The sequence below is a fragment of the Sylvia atricapilla genome, chromosome 1 (assembly GCF_009819655.1).
Source record: "Sylvia atricapilla isolate bSylAtr1 chromosome 1, bSylAtr1.pri, whole genome shotgun sequence".
In the NCBI taxonomy this organism is placed as follows: domain Eukaryota; kingdom Metazoa; phylum Chordata; class Aves; order Passeriformes; family Sylviidae; genus Sylvia; species Sylvia atricapilla.
In genome coordinates this window covers 79552204-79578822 of record NC_089140.1, presented here as the reverse complement: position 1 = coordinate 79578822, position 26619 = coordinate 79552204, and positions in this window count along the sequence as shown.

The window sequence follows — 26619 nt, the reverse complement described above, 5'->3', positions numbered from 1 at the left end:
AGTCACTCAGGACAAAAAAAAATCTTGAAATATTAAAGGAGGTGAAAAAACATTCCCCTGCTTTGAGCCTAATAAAATCTTACCTCCAAAAATACTTTTAATGTTGAAAAAATCTCTTTAAAATAGATTAAAAATAAGAAGACCAAATTATTCCCAAATTACTCACTGAAGAAAAGGTAAATAGTGATCATTCTGTAGCAGATTAAAAATAAAATTTAAAAAAAACATAACCAGACAGCAGGATAGAATTTTGATGAAGCTGCAAAACTTCAGTTGCAAACTGCTTTCATCACTTAAAGCAATGCAATTTCTGCTATAGGAACAATTAACAACCTTCTCCTTTGCTTGACTACTCCCAGAATGAAAAAGGTTTTCCTTCTATCCAGTGTGAAACTCTTCTCCTGTTTTGACACACACTTCTTGTCACTTATATCGCCACCAGACTATCATTGGTAGGTTTGGCAGGCTGCCATTATGTTTCCCTGAATTCTTCTCCAGATCTGGTTCTTCAGCCTCTCCTCAAAGGTCATATGCTGCGACAACAGTTATCTCTGCTGTATGTCCTTCCTGCAATACATGGCTGGAGGTGGGGAGAGCAAGGCCACAGTCCTAGATGTAGTATTCCCAAATGCCAGGCAGACAGGCGTAATCTCTTCTCTTGATGTACTGGCTCTGTTCCTGGAAATATTGCCTGGGGTATTGCTTGAGACCTCTGTAGTAAGGGCTTTTTCAAAGGCTGGGAAAGCATATAATCTATTCTTATATCTAAATATTTGCAATATCTGTGTATCCACATATACGAAATTGAGACTGAATTTAAAACTCCTAGTACTTTTCCTTACATTCTAGGATATCAAAATCAGAGATCCACTTAACTGATATTAAAACAAATATATTAATGACGTATATACACTGACTGTCAGGACAGAGTCTTCTCAGTGAGAAGTTATCTGTTTTGTTAAAAGCAGAAGCACGAGACTGTCTGTCAAGTCACTTGCTCAGGCTTGTATGAGGTAAATAAAAAGCAGACTGAGTTGCATCACAGTGGAGAAGTCATGCTGCTACAGGGAAGTATTTTCTCTGTAGGAGGGCCCTTTGATGCCTGGAGTGTAGAGCTGGAACTTCTTTACCACTTTGAAACCCTTTATGCTACACGTATTTGATTATGGGATGGCTACCTAGGTACACAAATACTGTCTAGCAGATAATGACCAGAAAATAGAAATCACTTGCTTTGCAAATGTAAGATGCTGGTGCACAGATAGGGGAGGGAAGAGGTGGAATCAAAATGAAGCAAAAGGCAGTAACCAACATGAGAGAAATTTAATCAGTGTTACTGAGCTACCTTTGCACCTAACAGGAAAACTGAGATGAAAAGCAAAAGCTGGAACTACAAAATTAGACTGAAGATGAAGAACAATTAAGGTTACATGTATCACTTTTAACTTGCAGCGGAGTGGAGGGGTTCCATCTTGCAGAGAGAGGTTCCAAAATTTAGAAGGAAGGAAACATTAATCTTGTCATCAGAATGTGTAAGAAGGAGGATGTGGGGATATATAGCCTTGACTATATAACATGTTGATCTTTGGGAATGTGATGATGAAATCTTTTTGGAGACCCTTTCCAAGTACATTAAGACAAGAATGTCATCAGGAATCAGCAATGTGGATTTACCATAATGAACTTTTTCTTAATCCACCTGACGTGACTGACATGGTTGTTGAATGGAGGGTGGTAGTTGTTGTCATAAATTAGAGTAAGGCTTTCAACATTGTCTCCTGGTGCATCATCTGACAGATGAGACAGATAAATGAACAAGAATGGACTGAAAACTGGCTGAACTGCTGGACTCCATCTGGAGGCCAGTCACTAGTGATGTGTTCCATGGGGTGGTCTTTTAAAATCCTTGTTAATGTTCTAAAGTATGGGGCAGAGTGTACACTCAACAAGTTTGCAAATTTTACCAAACTGAAAGGAGTGACAGATCCAGCAGAAAGTTGCTGTCATTCAGAGGGACCTTGACAGACTGTAGAATCAGACAGGGAGGAAGCTTCTGAAGTTTAATGCAGGGAAATGCCAAGACTTGCCTGTGGGCAGGAATAATCCTGGGCAGCAGCATCCAATGGGGACTATACAACTGAGTTCTTATGTTCAGCATATTCCTATTCACTACCACCCAGAGAAAGTTTTTTTAATTTTTCTGTAGGTAATAATATTTAAAAACCAGGTTACTAAATTTAAGAATGATTTTAAGGGCCAAGCTGAACTTTCAAAGATGAAAATTTGTGCATAGATGAAAGGTAGGCTTAGAGATCATAAAAAAAAGAAGACATTTGTCATCAAATCATGAATACCAAAATAAAAAATATTTAGGAGACTGCCCATTTTAAAAATTAAACTTCAAAAAAAGTCCAGACCTAGCAAATTCACACTTTGGAATTAATTCTTGTGTTATTCTAATTTTGACACACCTTTTCTCTAGAAAGCTTAAAATTTCTTTTTTATGATGGAAATATTTCAAAATGTTCCTTGCCAAATGTACTGGCTTTGCATGCCAAGGCTTTTGGTAGCAAGGGGGGGCAATGGTGGCTTCTATGAGAAGCTGCCAGAAGGTCCCTTCATGTCCGACAGAGTCAATGCCAGCTGGCTCCAAGATGGATCTGCTGCTGGCCAAGGCTGAGCCCATCAGCAGTGGTGGTTGCATAAACTGGCATAACATATTTAAGAAGGGGGAAAAATGCTCAGGATCACTTTAAACTGGAGAGAGGAGTGGGAATATTGTGGGAGAAAGCAATCTGCAGACACCAAGGGCAGTGAAGAAGGAGGGGGGTGTGGTGCTCCAGATGTCGGAATGGAGATTTCCCTGCAGCCTGTGAGGAAGAACCTGATGAGGCAAGCTGTCCTGCAGCCCAAGGTGGAGCACAGATCCTGCAGCTAAGGCTGGAGTAGATATTTGCCCAACAGGAGCCTGTGACTCTCTGGGAAGTCTGTGCTGGAGCAGCTACTGACAGAACCTGTGACTCCACAGAGAGCCCCACCTGGAGCAGCTGGGTTCTGAAGGACTAGCCCACAGAAGGGACCTACGCTGGAGCAGTTTGTGAAGAACTGCAGCCTGTGCAAAGGACTCATGTTGGAGATGTCTTCTGTGGGAGGGACTCCATGTGTGAGCAGAGGAAGAGTGTGAGGAGTCCTGAGGAAACAAGGACATTAGAGATTTGGCAAACTGACCACAGCCCAAATTTCTTGTATCCCTGCATTGCTGTGGGGGACAGAGGATAGAGAAAATGGGGAATGAAGTTGAGTCCAGGAAGAAGGGAGGGGTGGAAGGTGTTTTAAGATTCAATTTGATTTGTCATTACCCTGAGAAATTTTTTCTTATTACTTTGATTTGTTCAGTAATAAATTGAATTAATTTCCCCAAGTTGAACCTGCTTTGACTGTAATGGTAATGGTGAGTGATCTCTTCCTGCCCACATCTCAACACAGAAGCTTTTTGCTACATTTTCCCTCTCTTGTGCAGCTGAGGAGGGGAATGATAGGGCAGCTTTAGTGGACACCTGGATTCCAGCCAGGGTCAAACCACTATACCACGTTTCAGATATGTTCATACCACGTTATCACACCATGTAGTAGGAGGCAGAGTATTATTTTTGGTAATTAATGATGTAATACAGCTTCTGAAACTCACCAGTAATATCTCTGTTGGTAACATGTGACTATTAGGCTCTTGTTATACTCTACTGCAGTATCTCAGGCAAAATATCTGAACTTAAGTCCTTCCTCTAGAATACCTTTCACAGGCAAGGTTTGACCCCATTTCAGTGGTGCTTTTGGGGCTATCAGGTTGCTAGTAGAGCTCCTGCTTGCAGCTCAGGTAAGACAAAGGAAAAATAGCCATGAAATATTGCTCAGGTTCTTCTAACAAACATTGTGGTCCTGATTGGGAGACTACTGTTTATTGAGGATTTAGTTCTCCACCAACAGCTGTTCTGAGTGGATGCTGGGCTGTGCTGGGCTGTACCATGCATATTACTTACCCTAAAGGACTGTGCTATGCTCCACACATACTTTGATGAAGGATGACTTCAGTTCCCAACATGTTTTTGTAGCTACGTCCTCTTGAAGAAAATTCCAAAAAACTCTAAAGATAGCAATAGCAGCAACTCTCACCATAAACAGGAATTTGGTGCAGAATACCATTCCCTAACCATTCCCTTGCCTATGTGGTCACTCCAGGTTTACATCATCAGGCATGTAATCTCTTCCAACATAGTATCACTTTTTCTGAACTGTCAGTATGTGGCTTTCTTGCTGGGATCCAAAAAGGGACTGGGAACAAGCACCCCCTGAGATAAAACAATAAACAATACTGCTAAGCCTATGTTAAAATTGTTAAAAATTGCTTAAAGCTATTCTCTTCCTTTATTCTATTTCCAGCACTGTAGTCCCTACAGATCACAGTCCCAGGATGCTATTGATTTCTAATGTAATATCTTCCAGTGTAACATTTTCTTTATCACTTCAAGTTGATATCTTTAGTCATGACCTGATGATAAAAAGACAAAATTTTTAGTTCTACATAACCGTGTTATAACAGTGAAACTTAGAATTGCAACTGGCAGTATTATACAGGAACTAAGTCCCATTGTGAATGCTTTAAGAGCAAAAAATTCCCCACAGCATTTTACTATTTCTTTATGTACACATCATGTACCTCTTTGGATTCATACAAACACATTTATATGTACAAAAGTAATAATTTCATTACCTGAATTCCTAGTTTTCTATTTTATTTACATCCCAGGGATTCTCTAGACATGCATTTTTTTCTAACATTTCATGACTTTTTCATTGCTAATATGATACTAGATATTTTTTCAAAGCCTTTCTGAATATCTAGTTAAATCCATTTTAATACACTGCAGCATTACCAAGGAGAAATAAAAAAATTTGACAAACACCCCACATATCTCAGTTTATTTCCAGATTATTAGAAAACAAACAGTTCAGCAAATTTACAAATAGTTTTATCCTTAACATATCCATAATACTATAAGAATAATGCAGATAGAATGAGATATGCAAACAAGAAATTAAAATATGGGAAACAATAAATGGCTCAAGAAAAACACACCCAAAAACCAGTTATCCATTTGTTTTTAAAACAGAAATCTTCAAGCAGGAAGTACTTTTTATAGAGAAAAACATCCCAGAAGACTATGAAAGTTCCAGTAGAGAGCATTTTTCAGATTTTTTTTTGTTTGTTTGGGATTTTTCATAGTCAAGAAAGATCTCCCTTAATTATTCCTACTGGTTCAAAACTTGTGGCAGGAGAAAGCTAGAAACGTGAGGTGTAGAATGGGCCAGAATTGCAGCTCTGATTATGCTATTAATTCTCACAGATATTGAGAGATCCCTGTGGGTCATATTTAATGCCTATTGCTCTGTTGCTTGCCCTCATATAGTTTTAATCAAGAGCTCTTTTTCTCACTGAAAATATTACATAGGTCAGAGAATTTGTCAACTTTTGTGTTCTTTTTTCTCTTGTCTTTGGTTTCATATAGATTAAATACACTGCCATTGACAATTTCTTCTCTCTTAATAGTTCAGCTATGCTATTATTAATGGCATCAACAGTAATTATGGAACATTTCAGCAAACAGAAAGCAGGATAAGAAGGTTTAGGTTCATAATGTTATTAGCGACACTGATAGTAGAAGTAATGAAGGGTTTATGGTTTTAGACAATCCAATAAAACTCATGAGACTAGCACTTAATTAAAGCATTGTAAAGCAAATGTTCTTTCTTCTTTCAGTGTCAGCCTTGAAAATATTTTAAGTCAACAGATAAAATACTGATTTGCAATATATCAGATACCTGTAAAGAAAGAATATTCATCCTGGCATATGGAGCTTCAGATCACATCAGCAAAATCCATTTTGCAGTTCTTTTTCCTCAACCAAATTTGTCTGGTATCAGCTGCAAAAAATTTGAGGGTTGTTGAAAATGAAAACACATAAAATAAAAACCCAAGATTCAAGGGCTAAAAATGTGTAGTAACCTTGCAAAAATACCAACTTTTCCTCATTGAATTCTGCCAAAATTATAATACAATTCTGTATAAAATTCTTGTTTCTTTGACTTGACTATGGGGAAACTCAAATTGTATTCTTAAGCAGGACAGCATATTCCCATGATTCTCTGATGTGCTATGGCTTTACCATATACTTGGGTGATGTATCCTCTACTGAGAGGTTAGTTGGTTTACTATTTGTTTTTTTCTGACTTAGATGGTCCCAGAAGTAACTAGTGGCCTTGCTGGTTGAATTATCCAAGCTAATCTCTGAATTTCACAGTATCCAGAGACACTTAGCACAGTTTCCTGGGTCACTTCTGTCAAAGGGATGTGAAACAGTGATGTTTTGTTGCTTTCCCACTCACATTAAAATATCAAGAACAGGTATGATGATTTTGGCTGCAGTAAGAGTTGGTTTTCTTCACAGTGGCTATGAGCCTATGTTTTGGAATTGTGCTGAGCACAGGGTTGATAATGTAGAGATGTTTTTGCTGTTGCTGAGCAGTGTTCGCACAGAGCCAGGGCCTTTTCTGCTTTCTGCACTGCAACTCTGACAAGGAACTGGAGGTGATTGCGAGGTTGTGAGGAGGAGACACAGCTGGGGCAGGTGATCCTAACTGATCAAAGGGATATCACAGACTGTGTGACATCATGCTCATTATATGAAGTGGGAGAAAGAAGAAGGAAGGGGGAGAACATTTGGAGTGTTAATGTTTGTCTTCCCAAGTTCACTGTAATGCCTGATGGGCCCCTGGTGTCCTGGAGATGGCTGAGCACCTGTCCAGCCATGAGAAACAGTGAATTAATTCTTTGTTTTGCTTTGCCAGCGTAGTAGATTTTGCTTTTTCTTTTAAACTGTATTCATCTGAACACTTTTTTTTTTTTTTTCTTTTTGCCATTTTGATTCTTTCCCCTACCCCACTGGTGAGGGAGTGGTCAAGCAGCTGTGTGGGACTTGGCTACTGGCTAGGCTTAAACTGGGGCAGAAGAGGAGATGATATCTGGAAGAATGTGACACATCTGCCCTTAACAATTATCTGTGTTTCCCTTGTTTTCCCAGCACATATGAACATCACCTCATGACACAGAGCTGGGTAGTGTAGTCAAGGTCTCATTTTATCTGACTTTGAGAAGGATTCACTTGGTGATATTTTAACTTTTAGGTCAGTCCTTCACATTTGCGTACACACACTTCATGATTGAAGAAAATATATATATTTTTGCAATAACTTCATCTGTTTTCAAATAAATTTTTGTGATGTAATGAGATTTTAAAGTCTGTATACCATGTCCTGTGTGCAGCTTATATGATTAAATATAATATTATCCTACAGGATGTCAAAGGCTTCAACAGTTAAATGGAGTTGAGTTAAAATATATGTACAGCCACAGTTTGAATAAATATTTTTCAGAGAAATGGTTTTTAAAAATAGTCATTTATCTTTCTTCTGAATTAGATTAATATGGTATTTGTTTTACTACACTAGGCAGTAAGATACATAAAAGTATCCAGCTGATATTATTTCAGTTTGGCTTTGAAATTATCTGGGTTTTTTTTCCTTTAGATTTTTAATCCCAGTAAATCAATCTTATTCAGACTCTGCACTATTCCTACTCATGAAAAGGACTGCTAAGGACTGCAGGACTTATTGAATAATAAATGATTTATTATATCATGTGAATTTCTCCTGCTTTATATTTAAAAACAGAGTTTTTAAATATCTGCATGCCTTTATCAGTACAGGTAGGAAGTTCACTGAGGTTTGCCCTATTACACTGTGAATATTTTCTCTATTTTTTTTCTATTGTTCTGTAGTTCTCATAAACCCCAAAGCCTTACAGTTATATGTTTTCCTTCCTGTTTTAAGATTATTAATGTAAAAAGGTCAAGCTTTAGTAATGTACTGATATTACTAGAAGAGTTACTTTCCTGGTGTTCAATATTTTATTAGAAAACAAATGTATATCCAATTTTATGCAGATGAAAAAATAAGAGTCAGCCAGCTGGGTCCTGATAGCTGTAAACTAAGTAAACTAAGCACTAGAGTACTGAAATAGTTATGTGGCATGTGCTAAATCTCGTTGCTTTAATTTGGAGAGGTCAGATTTCACCAGGGGAAAAAAAAAGCTCTTATATTTAATAATATGGATTAGTAAAGAGTAATCACTTCCAAAAGGATTTGGTTGGAAATTCCCAAGGTTTCTAGTAAAGAGCCAAGAATTCATCTCTTAGAAATTCTTTCCTTAATTGAAAATTTCAACTTCTTGAAAATAACACTAAGCAGTAATTTCCTGACTGCAGTTAAGACATTAATTCGGATTCAGTGAATTGTGTTTATACACCTACCATGTCAGTGAATATCAGCTTCAAATATTTAACCATGTACAAACTGTCTACTTTTTAACACTACTGCAATATTTCAGGGGAAGATATGGACCATTTACAAACTCTTACCCCATTTGCACTACATGCCATCATAATGCAGAACTATTTAATTTTCAGTGGTATTTAAACTGGTCTAGTTCATCTGTTGTTTATCATACACCATTTTAGACTTAAATAATTTCTGCATAACACAAAACTAAATAGAGTTAACTAAGTTCACTTTTCTTGCTTAGAATTCTATTAATTCTTTTTAATTTTGAAATGTATCATCTTTGCCCATTCTGCAGACACATTTTTGTTTCAAGTACTGTGTTGTTGCCATGACAACCACAATATTAATGTCCAGCATGTGCATCAAGATGGCAAGACAGTGTCTCCAGAGGTTATAAGTGGCTAACTTAGTCTGGTAAAACTTAAGAAACACAGAAGTTAGTAATGTACTGTATAATATATATCACATCATGCTGGGACACAGCCCTCAGATACCACTATTTTTTTTTCTGCAGAAATCTCAAGCAGAAATTTGCTCCACTGTGCATGTCTAGTAGCCTAATTTCTCCCTAGAGTAAAAAATATTGTGCCATCAAAAAAAAAAAAAAAAAAATCAAAAAACCCCCAAAAAACCCAGTGACTGAATCTGGAGCTTCTTCTTCATACCAGGACTGAGAATTAATATATTCCCTCTCTCCCAGTTCCTCTGATTATGCACCTCTGTTTCACATGAATAGTCAATGTTATTGTTAGCAGGTTCAATTAAACAATCTTCATTCTACTTCCTCAATGCCTTAGGCTGTAGGTCTCCATAATATTTCTCAGTTCTGAATAATAACATTTCAATGACGACATCTCAGATAGAACAGAGGGAGCTACCAGGCAACAACCTAAGTTAATTTCTTTTTCAGAAGCAATCATCAATCATTCCTTTTTCTCCAAAAAAAAGGAGTCACATTAACAAAGTGCACATGTATCAATCTACAATTGATTTTCAGGAATAATCTGCATTAGAAAAAAACATTTTTAATCCTTCACAAGACCAGATATCAAAATAGCTTATTTTTTTTTAAAAAACTAATACTTTCTAGTTTTGATTTACAGTGTTTCCCTTATAATCTCATTTAACAGCTTAAATTGTCACCTGATATATGGTACATGCAGATATTGAATATAAAACATTATTCAGATTAAAAATGCTAATCCTAAACTGTAGAGTCATTGGTGAGCAGGAACGGTCCATAGCTCTTACATCGGGCTGTACTTTGATAGAAATAAATAAATTACTTGTTCTGAAGGTGGCCAGACAGTGTTTTCAAAGGATATGCATAGAGTTTCAGCTTCTATATAGTGATAAACCAGGTACTCCTGAACGCTGTCCACAAAGCAGACCAAAACATTGACTCATGCACCATGGTTCCTTTTTCATCCTGACCTTGTGTAGAAATATTTCATCAGCATTTGGACTGCCCATTAATTTTGAGGGGACTCTTCCTACAGTATATGACCTAGTTAATTTCCTAATACTTTAAACTAACTACTAACTCTTCTTACTCTAATAGTACCTCAAAAGTCATCCCCTTTCTTCTGTTCTTCTATATCTTCTGTTTGAATTCATTAAAAAAAAAAAAAAAAAAAAAAAAAAAAAAAAAAGATTCTCCCTTGAGAATGCCAAGACTTACATGGGAAAGGACAACTGTGGAAACCATGCTTTGTTAGTATGTGCAAACTTGTCTTTTCAAGTATCTGCATCTCTGTCACAAAAAGAGGAGTTTTAACTCCAGTTGTTTGTCCCAGTCAACATGCAAACACTTTGGGGTCAGAAAGTCCATAGCAGGCAGGATTATTTATGATGGCACAGAGACCATCATACAGGTCATCTACCTTTGTGACTGGTGCATGTCCATGGTATCAGTGGACCTGGGGTGAAGGCATTGCACAATCCCACCTGCACAAGGATTAAATGAGCACACTGCTAAACCCACTGAAAAGACATGCCCTTTTTCTCCTTCTTTGCAGCCATAGTCCCCTGCAGAATTCCTACAGGAACTGACAGGTCTTCCAGTCACAAATCCTGAAGGCTGTTGTTAGGCTTCCAGTGAAAAATCACACATACTCTGGTTGGTTCTGCCCAAAACTTGCAGAGCATTCAAACAATAACTACAAGAACTGTGTTTTGATTAGGACCTGTGGTCCTGTAAATCTTAATGCAGTGTTTGACCTGCTGATTTTGAAACAGAAAACTACAAGGAACAGGCTGGACTTCAGTGTTGTGGAAAACATCTACCTGGAGCATCTTAGTCATCTGACTGAGAATTCAGGCAAATTATTTCAAAAGGAGGATTCACTGCAGGATTGGGTCCTTTAGCTCATGTGTATCTTGCCTGACTTCACTGCCCCCATCTAGTTAAGGGCTTTTCCATCAAAATATTCATGAGGATTGCAGCAGTATTCCATCAGCCACATACCACAAAGCAGGTTTTAAAAACAGATCTGGGTTTTCTCCCACGCTCTATATGGCACTAACATATTTTCTTGCTATACATCAGTTCTTTTGACTTGGAAAAAAAAAAAAAAAAAAAAAAAAAAAAAAGAAAAAACCCACAACAAAATCAAATGCCAGAAGAAACAGATAAACCAACCAACCCAGAAATCTATAATGGGTACTCCCTCTAACTCCAATCATATAACATTGACCATTTAATTCCAACCACCCCACTCTCCGTTGCCACACCATCTGCTTGGAACACAGATCATCTGATGAGGTGCAACATTCGCTCTGCTAAACCACAGCCCCTTCCCAGCTGTTCTAGCATGTTCTCCACCTACCTTCACTGTATTCTCACACAGTCTTTCTGGATGAGCCCTGGGCACCCACCACCCACACTCACCTAAACACTTTCTAGATTCCAGTTTCAACCTGTCTGTACTGTACGCGTGTAGGTGTTGGGTTAGACTTTGCTTGTGTCTCTATATTAGGAATCTTAAGTGCTGTTCTCCTCTGTCTATAGATAGATAGATGGCATTCTTATGCAATGTTTGCTTTCCTATCATTGTCATACAGTGGTGTGTTGGTTTTGCACAATCTGGTTTTTGGTAGCAGGGGGCCACAGAAGGAGGTGCTGGGGGAAAAAAGGTGGTTTTATGGGCTTATTTCTCATTATTCTCCTCTGACTTTGTTAGTAATAAATTCAGGTTTTGCCTTTAAGCTGAGCCTGTTTTGCACTTGGAGTATTTTCTCCCTATTCTCATACAACTCATGAGGCCTTCATTGAATTTTTCTCTCCTCTGCCCAGCTGTAGCAGGAGATGGCAAGGGAGTGACTTTCATAGGTGCCTGGCATTTGGCCAGTGAACCATGACAGATGGTTTTAGGAAAATTCTGTCTCTCTCCAGTTTACCACATTGACCTCTATTGCATTCATCTAATCACTGCATACCAAATCACAACACCCAGATCATGAATTTAGGGAAGAAAGAGGAGTGAGGATGAAAGCTGGAAAAGACTGAAGTATGAACTGTCCATCCAGACATGCAGCCATGGCAAGTCCCATAGACTGCAATTGCAGTGTGCTTTCCTTGAATCTGAGGATCCCTTCCCCTGCAACTCTACCTGGCTGTAAGAACAAAAGCCTCCTCTGCACTCCTAAGGGTGGAAATACGCGGAATGATCCTCTAAGTGCCCTGCCAGTGCAACAGTAGAACAACACAACAGCATGAAGGAGTGCATGAAGTTATAGTTTTGGGGAGTTACAGTGCCTGCTTGGGTCTTGTTGAAGGGCAGAAACAGGTCCCAAAAGACATTTTAACTGCTGAAATACAGCTGGGAATTATTTGGGAAGATTGGTAGCTAGCAGAAGCCACGCTGATGCAACTAGCATCTCTGACAACCTACTTCCATGGACAAATTTATTTCACTTATGGGGAATTTTCTCAGCCAATGTTATTTAGTAATATCACTATAGTTGTTAGGTATATGCAGAGTCAGTGATGATTAAACTAGCATTTTGGTTCTGTTTCCCAGATGTGTTACTTTGATTCTGGTAAGCCACAACCTCTGTCTTTGTGAAATGGTTGTAGAAATTACGTTCTGCATCAAAGATTAACCCATAAAGATCTATGGAAAACAATACTATTGTAACCATACCACTGTATTTATAGCTCCCTCTCATGGTACCTATTCTGAAATAAGCATTTTCAGGAAGAATTAGATCAATGTAACGATAGCAGAAAAAACTATGGCAGTAAATTTTCCATGCAGACAAACTCTAAAGAATTCATACTGAACGAGAAATGTGTAAGAGTTGCAATATTCTTATGACCATGAATTTTTGAGAAATCACATCTGTGATGATGACTATAGCCACAGTGTAGGGTTTTTTTTGTTTGGTTGTACTGTTTAATTAATTAATTCATAACACGTGATTTTCCCAAAGACAATTTTATGCAGCATGACCCTTAATTTTAAGATTGTGGATTAAAAAAACCAAAAGGCAATCACATGTTTTGTTCAAATCAAAATCTGTTTTTTGTTTCCTGACTTAGAGTAAAATTTCTTAAGATTGTTTGAACTAGGTAAGGGAGATAAAGAAGAATTATAATAGGAGGGAGAGAGTGGTTGACAGTTTTACAGCTACATTTTTGACTTGAAAGACGTGCATATTAACAATTAGTTACCTCAGCACCAGCATTTTACAGCATAAAAAAATAGAAGTTGATTGAGGAGAAAGAGGTGAATCTTAAGTGATCATGAAAGCTCTTTTCTGAAGCCTCATATTTTGCAAATATTTATTTAGGTTCTCATGTGCAACATTTGTACTTATCACAAACATGCTTGTAAATAAATTTATACAACCAAGTGTTTATCAATAAGCAAACAAAAGGGGTCATGAATAGGAATGAAATTATATGGTAGAATCTATTTATAACTACAGTTACCAGACAGCTTTAACTGCAATATACTTGATAATTAAGTGGATGTTTACTTCTGTTATCTATAATCAGACAGCAGGCTATGGAGAGAAATCTAGATAATGATGGTCCTCATTCTGCCACTCCTGCTGATACTGATTTCAAAGGGAAGTAGTCGAAGAGACCCTCAATACATATCTCTAGGTACAAGAGAAATGGTATTTTGAAGAAAAAAATTAAGATTCTAAAGCAAATAAATGTTCCTAATGATGCATTGCAAAGATTTATGTTACTCTACATTGATTAACAGTAGACCAAAGAATTACTTCCATATTTGCAGCAGAACGTAATCATATACATCACTTAGAGAGAATAGAGGCCATTTAGGTACAGAACAGAAAGCACAAATTCAAAGTGCCTACAACTGATCACAAGGAACTAAAACTCAAAGCTTCAGCTTCAGGTGTACTCAAAGTACAAGGAACAATGCTTTTTTGCACTAAGATCAAGATGTTTAAGCACTCTACAACTATTTCACAATAACAGTGTTCACAGGAAATCACAACAGGAAAAGAACTGAAATTTTGTCAGATGAAAGTGGTTTGTGCGGTATGAGATCAGAGATGACAGTGCTGATTGAATAAGCCCAGCTGCTGCCTGCTAGATTACTCATCTACAGAACTCTCTCAATATGTTTTCAGATTGTCAGGATTCAACTCCTGTGAACTATTTCTCTTTGAAGTAGAGACACATAGCTGGAGATAAGTATAAAATCTGTACACTGTGCCATTTAAATTAAACCTTAGGAGCAAACAATTATTCTGTAGCAGAAGTATTATCCATCATTAGGAAATTCTATCCAGGAATTAGGGGATTTTCCCACAAAGAAGGTGGCAGGATTAATAGCCCAGCTGAAATGTATCTACACTGATACATGTGTATGGGCAACAGACAGGAGGAGCTGGAAAATGTTGTGCAGTGGGAAGACTGTGAAATAGCTGCCATCACAGAAATATGGTAGGATAACTTGTGCACAGACTTGAGAATTTATGGGTAAGAATTATGAGGAGGACAATAAGATGGATATCCTGGTGGGAGCCTTTTAAAGGCCACTCAACTGTAATGAAGAAACAGATGAAATATTCTATAAGCAGCTAGGAGAAGCATCACCATGGGGAACTAAAACTTAGGAGATATCTGCTGGAAATAAGGTACAGTAGAGAAGAAACAGTTTAAGAGCTTCCTGGAGTGCTTGGAAGATAACTTTCTGACACAGCTGGTGAGTGAGGCAGATAGGGGAGGTGCCCACTTGACTAACACAGAAAGAGTGGTGGATGATGTGATAGTTGAAGGCCATCTTGCTCATTGTGATAAGGAGCTGATAGTTTTTGATTCTCATAGAAGTAAGGAGAGTCAGAATACCTGCCACCTTGGCCTTTGAAAGGACAGACTTTGCCCGACTGATTGGGAGAGTCCCTTGGGAGGTGGTCCTGAGGGGCAGAGCAGTCCAGTGAGACTGGACATTCTTCATAAAAGTAATATAAAAAGCACAGAAGCAGGGCATCCCCATGTAGTGAAGGATGAGTCAGTAGTGAGGAAAAGTACTCTGGCTGGACAGAGAGCTGTGGCTGGAACTCAGAATAAAAAGGAGAGTTTTTAACCTTTAGAAGAATTGGATGGCAATTCAGGAGGATTTCAAAAGGTTACTCAGGGAAAAAATTAGAAAGCCAAAACTCCAACCAGAAAATTATCTGGCTACCTCTGTGAAAGACAATTAAAATGTTTATGTAAATATATGAGTGACAAAAAGAGGACTAAGGAAAATCTCCATCCTCATTTGGATGCAGGGGGAAACATAGTGGCAAATAATGAGGAGAAGGCTGAGGGGCTTAATACCTTCTTTGCCTCAGTCTTTAACAGTAAGACCAGTTGTTCTCTGGGTAACAGCCCCCTAAGCTGGAAGCTGGGAACAGAATGAAGCCCCCATAATCCAAGGGCAAATGGTCAATGACCTGCTAACACCACTTGGTGTATGCAACCAGATGGGATTTACTCAGGGGGACTGAGAGAAGTGCTCACCAAGATATTTTTCATAATTTGCCAGCAGTCCTGTCTGAGGAGGTCCCAGATGACTGGAATTCACAAATGTGACACCTATCTACAAGAAAAGCTGGACAGAAGATCCAGGGAACAGTTTTGTCAGTCTGACCTTTGGTGCTAGGGAGGGCCATAGAGTTGATAATTTTGAGTGTCGTCACACAGCACATGCAGGACAACCAGGGGATCAGGCTCAGGCAAAATGAGTTTATGCAAGGCAAGTCTTGCTTGACCAATCTGTTCCCCTTCTATAGCAAGGTCAACTCATTAGTGGATGAGGGAAAGGCTAAGGATGTTGTACCAGGATCTAGTAAAATCTTCTATACTATGTCCAATTGCATTTTCCTGAAAAAGTGTCTGCTCATGGCTTGGACAAGTGTACTGTTTGTAAGAAAAAAAACTGGCTGGATTGCCAGGCTCAGAGAATGGTGGTAAATGGAGTTAAATATGGTTGGTGGCCTGTCACTAGTGGTATTCCTAGAGCTCTGTGTTGGGGCCAATCAAGATTAATATCTTTATCAATGACCTGGATCCGCAGATGGAGTGTACACTCTATAAGTTGGCAGATGACCCCAAGTTGGGCAGTGTTGACAGGGGCTCTAAGATAGTGGGAAGCTGGACAGAGCAATGTAGGTCAAGCCAATGTGATTAAGCATCACGTTCTCCATTTATTCTCTCTCAAACGGCGGGTTATATAGACTTCAGCATAGTTTACAATGACAGACCATAAAAAGAATGCAAACAAACATTGTTTAGCCTAATGTTAAGGCAGCTGAAATGTTAACATTACAGAACTATATCTATCAACACCTAGAAACTCACTATCTCCATGTGGCACCTTAACATAATTTTCCAGCTGCCCCACAGGCCCCACAGAACTGCAGATTGAGGCCCCGGCTGGATAGCTCAACCCTCGATCCAAATATAAATCATGTCCTCACTCTCTAAGAAATTCTGCAACAGGGCAGGAGTATTGACCTGATGGAGTGTAGGAAGGCTCTGCAGAGGGATCTGGACAGGCTGGTCAATAGGCCAAAGTCAATTGTGTGAGGTGCAAAAGGACAAGTGCTGGGTCTGCAGCTGGGGCACAACAACCCCAGGCAGTGCTACGGGCTGGGTGGCCAAGAAGGCCAAGGTCGTCCTGGCTTGGATCAGGAATAGTGTGGCCAGCAGGACAAGGACAGTGATTGTCCCCTTTGCCAGGCCACACCTTGAAATATTTAAAAGATGTAGATGTGTCACTTGGAATATGGTTTAGTGCTGGACATGGTTGTCCTGGGTTAACAGCTGGAATCAATGATCATGAAGGCCTTTTCCAACCTAAACAATTCTACAATTCTATGATTTTGTAGAGTAAACCAAGACCCAAAGAGACACCCCCAAGCACATGTCCTCACATATGAAAACTGAGATCTAGAAGTTCTTGAGTGATTGCAGTTATCCTTTAATTTGGATATACTTACACAAACTGAAACTGGAAAGCAAAACGCCTTCCTTTTCCAAAGCAACCCCACGCAAGACCCAAACTCACAGCTAGACACTGCCACCACACCACCATCCATTCTTTTTAGCCTTGTATACAGTGCAATAATTCAGATTATCCACGAGAGCCTAGAGAAGAAAATGCTGAAATAAAAACAAACACTTTTATTCTTGGTAGTTAAGAATTGTTCTTCAGGTTATACATGCAAAATAAGTGACACTTCAGAATCCTTTTCAGCAGCTTTTCCTTCTGACTGTTGCAGGTGGGAGAAGGAGCTTCCACAAAGCACTGCAGCTGAGTCTCTGCTGGTGAAAGCAGCAGGTAAGGGCAGCAGAGCTGGCTGCTGAACCTAGTGGATAAAGGGCATTTGAAAGAGGTCAGGAAAACAGAAGGGAAGAACAGAACCCTGGGTGATGGAGATTTGAAAAGAATTGTTTACTTAAAGGCTAAACACACGGTGGTATAAATAGTGAAACCACGTGTTTGCTATGAGAATTTGCAAGAGCATTTTGTGCTGGAATAGAAATTCAGGTGCTCAAAATAGAAATGCTTTATATTGGATAGTGAAAGAGAATTCAAAATTTTCCACTCAGTCTTTGTGCCCTCACTCAGGCAAGGATTCCATACACCATGAGATTAATAAATAGAGATTTATTTCTGAAGCCGTTTTATTTGTAAAAAATTAATGTATCAATTCTGTGGTTGAATTTCACAGATCACATATTGGAAACAGCAATTTTCCATTTTGCGAGACTTTATACCATTGAAAAAATGTACTTCCTCTGTTACCGGACCTTTAGATTAATCTCTTGATACTATTTCGGACATAATTTTTATATTTTAAAATGCTAATTTAATTAGTACTCTTCATAGTAGATCACAAGATAAAGCAATGCTCCAGATATCTAACATTCTGCTGACAGTAACACCTGTATGCAATGGATAGAGACCTGGTATTTTATTAGCTCAGCTTTTAGCTGTTAAATTAAAATTACTTTGGTATGAAATACCAGAATATGTCAGTGATAACATACTGTGAGAAGAGTTATACAGATGACTGCTAAGTGGTATGTCCCATCTAGATACCTTGAAAGTCACAAAGACTCATTTCTCAGAAATCAATACAATTATTTTTTCAAAATGTGGATAACAATTATGTTGTAGGAATAAAGTAAATATCTACAGTGGGGCTTGAGATGAAAAAAAAAAAGTTAGCTCAGCTGAAAGAGATCTTACTCCATACCTTGAAACAAAGATGGCAATGCATTATTCCAGTGCTCTTAAATCTAGCTCCTCTTTGTAATCTTTATTAGGATGCAAAAAACCTTCATATCAATGTCTACAATGTCCCAGGTTTTTTCTCAGATCACTAATAAATTCTTCAAAATAAAGCAACATTATAGATTTCCCTTCTTTTCCAAAATGTATAATTAAATACATATATTTTTAAATCTGTATATATATACTTAAACAGGGACAGTAGTTTATGATTTAATTTCGGTATTTGTGCAAGATCAGAAAAAATCATATGTCCACTGAGAAGCTGCAGAAAGTAAAAATACCTCCTAAAATGAAGATTGGAAGGCAAATCATTCCGGTGTGTTTGTCTGTAACATATTCTGTTTAAGACATGGATAAGCACACATCTAAATTGCACATAAATATAAAAAATGTTGATGTTTTAGACAGGAGATGGACACAATAAACAGAAAGCATTATTTCTGAAATAGATGATGGAAGATTTTTTACCTGATAGCAGCATCAAGAAAATAAATGCTCCATTTCATAGAGTTTTGAATAATAAAAAGATAACTGAAACTTACATCTTGAAGCATGGTAGTTAGTGTCTTCTGTCTCTGTTAAAATAAACTTAGTTTTGCACTTCTACAGATATAGTTCTTCAGTACTAAAAATACACAATTTTCCTGCTTTTGTTACATAGGTACACACAGCAGCTTGAAGCCTCTACTCAAACACAAGCCGAAATGTCTAAGTGTTACTAAAAGAAAAGAAGAAAAATCATAATTTCATTCTGAAATGGGGCTTGCAAAGGACATTCAGATGTCCAACTGAGTTACAGCAACACTATAAGACAACCTTGTAGTACCTTTCACATAGAATTTCTGAGCCCTCTTCTACTTAGCACAATTCAAAACAACTTCAAGTAGTTTTTCTCAGAATGTGTATTTTGAAACAGCTTTCTAAAAGATGCTTAGACAAAGACTTTTGAATACAAACATTGAATTTCTTCTGCAGAACAGCAACATTCACAAAAATATCAAGCTCCAAGATGTCTATGGTAGGCTCCAAGCAATGAAAGAAACGTTTCCTTTAAAACCAGTCAAATATTAAAGTGAAGTTATAGTAGATAAAATATTTGTAAGAAAAAAAATATTTCTTAAATAATTTCCTAAAGAATCAATATAAGAGGAAGAAAAAAAAAAAGATATCTAAGAAACACAGAGCCCTGATCATCAAGAACAGTATCGTGGAAAGATATCATTGAAATGCAGCAAGGAAAACCTGGACTGATATGGTCCTGAAGATGCTCTCTATTTATTTCCATAATCTGTCAGAATGTGGTGCAGAATAACAAATAAACAAATAAACCTTTTTTTTTTTTTTTTTTTTTTTTTTTTTTTTTTATTTAACAAATAAACTATTTTTATTTGAAAAGCTGCTATGTCTCAAACAGCCTTTGAGCAGTGGTCAGGATCATTGAGGAGACATCAATGACCAGTTCCTTCCCTCATCCCATTAGTGCTCAGGTTTTCTTGATCTTAGCTCTTTGTACCTTCCAGTCAGCCTCCTCGCAATTATCCTTTGGCACTGAGGTGAAATATTACCCTGCTCTGTTTCAGTTAGTATCATCACAGCACCACCTCTTTAACACTGGTTCCATCCAGAAGCAGGAAAAGGATAGAAAGGTTGGGCGTTTCTCCAGAACTGTCAATCCAAGAGTTTCAGCATAAAACTCTGCTCCAGTAGCCCCCTCATAACAGAGGTCTGGGAGGTGAATAACAATGCTTTTATTCATTTTAAGGATCACCAGAAGACATTTAGCCACCAGTCCTGGCACTGTTACTTGATAGGAAACACACAGGAAAGTCAAGTCAGCAGCTACATAAAAATAATGGCATGGGAAGCAGCTAACATAGTTTCTTGGAGAATAAAATGTGCCTCAGTTTCCACTGGCATTTTCTAGCAAAATTATGAGACTGATATTGCCTACCCAGATATAAAAGGAAATAAATTAGTGTATCCATCTTCTTGTGAAAGAATGAAATGTGTCCAAAATAATTAATAACTATAATTGAACATTTTTTATATATTGAAAAATTAAACAGAGGAGATTTCAGAAGATAAAGCCTGGAGATTTCTAGATTTTTTGTATATCTATCTTCCCTGTTTGCATCTGGATGCAAACAAGGATCAAGCAAGGAAAACAAAGGTCAGAAGAAAAACACACTTCTCAACATTCAGATTGAATGCTAGAAAGAAACTGCTTAGATTTCATTATGATACAAATGGACATTAGTTTCTCAAAAGTGTCCTTTTATGCATAAACCACCACATTACAATGGGACACTTCTAACAAAAAAAAAACCAAAAACCCAAGAACCAACAAACCACCCACAGAATATCTTGGAAATTTAAGTGTTCGTATTTGAGGCTACCTCTGACAACATGAGGAAAAAAATGGCACAGTTTCCATTTTAGTTTAATTTCAAAGGTCAGAAGAGTAAGGCACCTTTGGCTAACTTGAAAAACGTGACACAAAAGTTCACAAGACATATTTGGAAACCTCTGAAAACTGATGGCAAGCACTGCTGGACAACTACACTTTAGTAAATGAATGAGTGGCATTTTTCTGCAATACATATCAAATACTACAGAATTAAAAAGAGCTAGGGTGTACTGTGCCCTTGGAAAGTGCTATAAAAGAAACTCTAAAGACCTCTTTGTGAAATTAGCAATATGTTTAAAGTGAATCACTCTTAAAATAAACAAGGGAGATTTGCTTTATTCCAAAAAGCAGCACAATAATCATAAGTAATAGAAACAGCAAAAAATCTAGAAAAATCCAAAAATTCAGTTAGCAAAATATTAGATGAAATCATCTTAGACTCTGAAGAGTATTCTCTGACACAAAGGTTACATTTAGAATCTATTTGTAAGCTGGAGACATCACTTTAAGTAAGAGCAGATAAGGAAACAAAGATTTCATTAAAAAGCCTCAGATGACCTACTCAGAAATTTTTGTCAAACGGTGAAGCAAAGGAATACCTTTTATACTAATGGTGAAGAAAAAGGGAATAATCTAAATTCAGCTTTTTATCTTGTATGGAGAACACAAAGTAACCACACACAGGGTTGTTATGCTTTGAAATTAAGTGCCTTAGTAGGAATACAAATGTTTAATTTTTGGAATTGAATCTGGAAAGCAAAATTTCTAGGGAAAAATGTCTATCAAAGGCTTTACCGTGCTGTTTAAAGGGAAGTTTTCCAACAAATTTACAGACGTTACCAGGAGAGGTATCTAGAGATGTTAATACAAAACAGCCTTTGTCAACAGTAATTTTTACACCACTCAGAAAGAGCTGAGTGTTCATTACAATACAGTGGCCCAAGGATGACTGAAGAGTGTCATTGCTTATTTGATCAAAGATTTTTCAGTTGCAAGATACTTTTCAGTCTTGGCCTTCTGGGTGTTTTGGTATAACCACAGGTACCAACTAATCACCCCACAGCTGTTTGCTCACCCTTTCACTCCTCCCCTCTCTCCCCTCCCACTGAAATAGGGATGAGAATCAGAAAGCTATAAAACCTGAGGGTTCAGATAAAAAACAATTGAACAGTTGAAAAAAAGAAAAAAAAACCATGGAAATATTAACAATAACTATTATGATAAAAAGGGAGATAACAAAAAGAGAGGAGTGATGCACAATACCATTTCTTACCACCTGCTGACTGATGCCCAGCCTGCCCCTGAGAAGCGAATGGCCTCTCCTGGCCAACTTCCCTCAGTTTATATATTGGACATAATGTTCTATGGTGTGGAATATCCTTTTGGCCAGTTTGGGTCAGCTTTCCTGGCCATGCTCTCTTCCAGCCTTTTTTGCACCTGCTCACTCTCAGAGCAAGGGAAACTGTAAAGTCCCTGACTTACAGCAAGCTCTGCTCAGCAGCAACTAAAACATCAGTGTGTTATCAATATTATTATCACCCTAAATCCAAAACACAGAATTGTACCAGCTGCTGGGAAGAAAATTAACTTTCCCAGCTAAGCCCAGGACAATGGTACTTTCGATTTGCAGGCAGTGAAGAGTCAAAGATGTTGTGTCTTCAGACGTGTTCCTCATAAAACTTTTAGTGCTAGGGAGTTTGGTTTAAAACAGGTACAGTTTGAAAAGGATTTCTTGGTTATTTTCAGAAAAAGCCAGGTAAACACTTTAAATTAAAGCTACTTTTAAGAGATCAGCATAATTGCGAACATTCCTGGAGTAGAGTACATGATATTTCCTAATGAACTGTTGAAAAACCATCTAACTAGAGTGCAAAAAAAATTCTACTAGTTACATTACTTTTCATTACTTACTAGGATTATAAATGTTATAATATACAAGCCATATGAAATACAATTCAAACTCTGAAGATCTTACAGTCTTGAGGCAAGCCAAACTGCCACAAGCAAGTAATAAATTAATATAAATACATATATACATATTTGGCATAAAGGTCCACATGTTCCTAGTGTGGGTTATTTGGGGGATTTTTTCCTACTTGTTGTATGTCTACCCTGAGGATTCCAAGATATAGTATCTATAGACTCTGAAAGACAGTTTCTGTCTTCAATAATTTAACAATCCTAATACATTTTCTGCATTTTCTCAGAATTCTTCAGCATGAGAGTAACGATGACAGACTATCTTGTATGGGACTAAACAATGTGTATGCTAACCTCCTTTTCCTTTCATGTGACAAAGTTGACAGTATGCTGTAGAAATTAGATGATGCACAAGTATAAATATACATAAAAATTCAGTAGCTAGAAGATACAAGGCATGCCTCATCAGCAAGTTTCTGCTGAGATAGAAGGTCATCTTTATCTGTCCACTTCCTATTTGCTCACTGCCTTCTACTTAGGAGTCTGAGTTAGAGCTTATCACATAGAAAAAAAAAAAAAAGGATTACTTTTAAAGAGCTCAATTTTATCCAAGTTTATTCTTGTTAAGCTTTACCACTGTCATACTCAGGTTTGCTGACTTAAGAAAAATAGGAAAGTGTTTTTTCCATCTAATATCACATTCTCATTCTATCCCAAAGCACATTAAGAAAATAAATGCTGAGCATGAAACTAGAAAATTAAGAAGAAAGGTAAATATAGCAGTGGAGAATCTGCAAGAAAGGACACTTTTGTTTTTGTGTAAGAGTTTCAGAATTTTTTTGTCTGATCAATGATCTTAAAGAGAGAAAGAACCATAGACATCACATCTTCATAAATAATTATAAATCAATCCATAATGTTCTGTTGTCTTGAAAGAAAAAGAAAAGAGAAAAAAATAGTTTCTGGTCTTGGATAAAATACTTTCTGGTATTGGATGTGGGTTACATTGCAGCAGTGGAAAGTTACAACTACACATTAATTTTCATATTTGAGTGCTGCACGAGCATTTCATATGTAAAGAACACCCTTCAGTCTGAGCAATCTGAAGCTTCATACTCTTGGAATAAACAGGAGAAAAACTACAGAGAGCAGGGACACGCAAATTCCTTGAAATACATATTTAGGCAATGCTATGGTACCAGTTCCACTCACAGACAGAGGGTAGAGCTGAATATGGAGCAGGGTGACAATAAACAATATTTTTTGCCATTCCTATGGTCTTAGACACGAGAAAATATGTAAACAAATGAAATTTTTCTCAGCAGCTACCACTGGCAGTCAAAAGAGCTTTTAATTTTCTTGGTTGTGTCCCATGTTAGGCTATTTTATTTGGATCATGCAAAGTGGGAAAGAACTGAAAAATAATGGAGGAAGTAAGAAAATGTCAGTGTTTGGCAAACTTTTGTCAGAAAAACCAGTACCAGTATCAGATTTTGTGAACCGCAGTCCGATGTTAGTTACGCTGAAAAAATTAAAAAGAGGGAATGTTTAAAGAACTAAAAAATGTGTCCCCCCCAAAAAACCCCTCCAGTATTCTACTTGAAAGTCTTCATAGTAAAATTGTGAGAAATCTTTGAAATAATATTTTAAAAGGCCTTGAATACACACGAAGTTTAAGAATTAATTGGAAAAAGCATGGACTTTTTTTTCTTGGGACATACGGACACTCATATCCTTTTATCCACATGAAAATAATATTTACATTATTTCACACGAAACAATATCTTCTCTTAATTGCCAATGTGAAAAAATATGTAAGGGCACTTCTCACATCAGTATTTCCATCAGTAAGGTCACAAGACAAGTTAAAAAAAATCTTGTAAAAATAGATATACTCTTTGCTGATAGAGGTTTAGATAATTATGTGCATATATTGTCCATACCAGACATATCACTGAGAACCAGTACTTTAAATAGTCAGTTATCAAACTGATTTAAAATGGAAGGGGTTTTTTTATGACTTGACTTGTTTGTGTTAAATTTACATTATTGTTTCTTTGGATTAAATATGGGAAGCTTGTAAAATGAATGTTTGGAAACTGAACAGTCACAAACAAATATCTACAACTTCAGGATGTAGTCTATAGAATATGACATACTGAAGTAAAAGCAACTTAGATTCAAATTAAAGCACATGGTTTGTAACAGAATTTAAACATTAAACAAACATTTCCTAGCATGAATAGGCATAAGAATTTCAATCTTATTTCAAAATCGGGATTTTTAGAAATCATATTCCATCTTATGGATTTTTTTATAACCAACAAAAACCTTCTTTATTTATGTCAATTTGTATAAGTTGAACATATTTGAACAGCTTCAGAAAAAAAAGAGTAGCTGAGCAAGTGCAGATCATGGATCACACATCCTTCAGCACAGTGTGTCACAATTGTTGCTTCTACACTTGTGACCTCAATTATAAAGGATAAAAATCTTAGCATTATGAATTAAACTAACTTCATTGTCTGAATCTGTAACTTCAGCTTTGTTGTCCTGGTAACTACAAAAGTAGCCATGCCAGGTAACAGTTCCATTTATAGTTATTATTGTTTATGTGAGTGTATGGAAAATGTCTAATTTCCTACAGTTAGTCCTTCTCACAATGAATACCTGAATATTAATGTTAATCCCAAATTTTGATTTCCATGAATATTTTCCACACACTTAAGTGATTTTACCAGAAAAACTCCATAAATGTAATTCAACTAAAAACGTTAAAACAGGTGGTATTCAACAGAAAATATATTTCAAAGCTGTCACTAAATTACTAATTCTGTAGCCTCCGTATTTCACTAGACACATCACTTATGTAATTTTTATTTTATTTCTGAATTGTGATAGCTCTGTTAGAGATAAATGAAGTTGATCTAGGATGAATCCAGATGTGAGTTGGCAGGAAATAAATATATGTCATGTGGAATTAGATTATTTTTGTTCTGTATTTGACTTGTCATTGATTACTAAATTTTCCCTTTTGAGTCTTATCTTCACCTCTCACATACACCACAGATTGACATGACAGCTTCTTGCCAGGATATTACTTGAAGTGTAATACTGTCTTGCTGTTAGGAAAAAGAATGTCAACTTTTCTAACATTCTTCAATTAAGAAACTTAGTATTTATTTTAAAAGTTATGTATTGAGAGAAAATGCAATAAAATGGAGATTTATGATGTATAGATTATCCTGTAAATTCTTAAGTATCTAAAAGTTAGTCTTAAACCAGGTCCCCCTTTAAAAATATCTTTTTTTTAGTCAAGATTGAGGAAAAATTATTTTAACTGTATTAAGCTTGTTTTTTTGAGATATATCCTTCTAGCGATACCACAAAAGCAATCAAAGTAATCTGCACTGTTGCTGGTCAAAAACAATTCTTCTTTCATCAGAAAAAGAAAAGGGAAATTAGGACAAATATTTGTAATTAGTGTTTTATTTGCAAAATTAAGAATAAAATCCTTTCTTTTCCCAGCCCCTGCTCTTTTAAAAAAAATTCACATTTTTCTATCTGTAAGGTCTATTGGACGTGTACCTTATAACATTTCATATACATTCCATCACAAATGATTTGGCATATTCCACTGATAGTGGCACAGGGGGAAAATATATTGCAACACCTGACACTTTATAACAGTTGGAAAAACCTCTAAGTTTCTGTACTGCTGTGGAATTCTGATAAATCATAATTGCCCATCAGACCTTTACATCTCATCTCCGTATCAAATGTCAGAATGCTCACGTTGAGGTTCTAACACTGAAAACCAAAAACTGGTTGCGGTCAGGGACCCTGTCTACAATATGATGCTGTACATTTATCAAAATTGATACAAACAAGATACAAAAAAGAAATATATTTAAATGAATACATTAAATTTACAGAACTCTTTATATCAAGCTGCCAATTAATGCATGGCCACTCTGGTTAAATGTTATTCCTTTTCATGTCTTTGGTGGGTTTCATCAGAAGACTGTAGAAAATCCTGTGATGAGCTGAAGAGTAGCAAGTACTTAA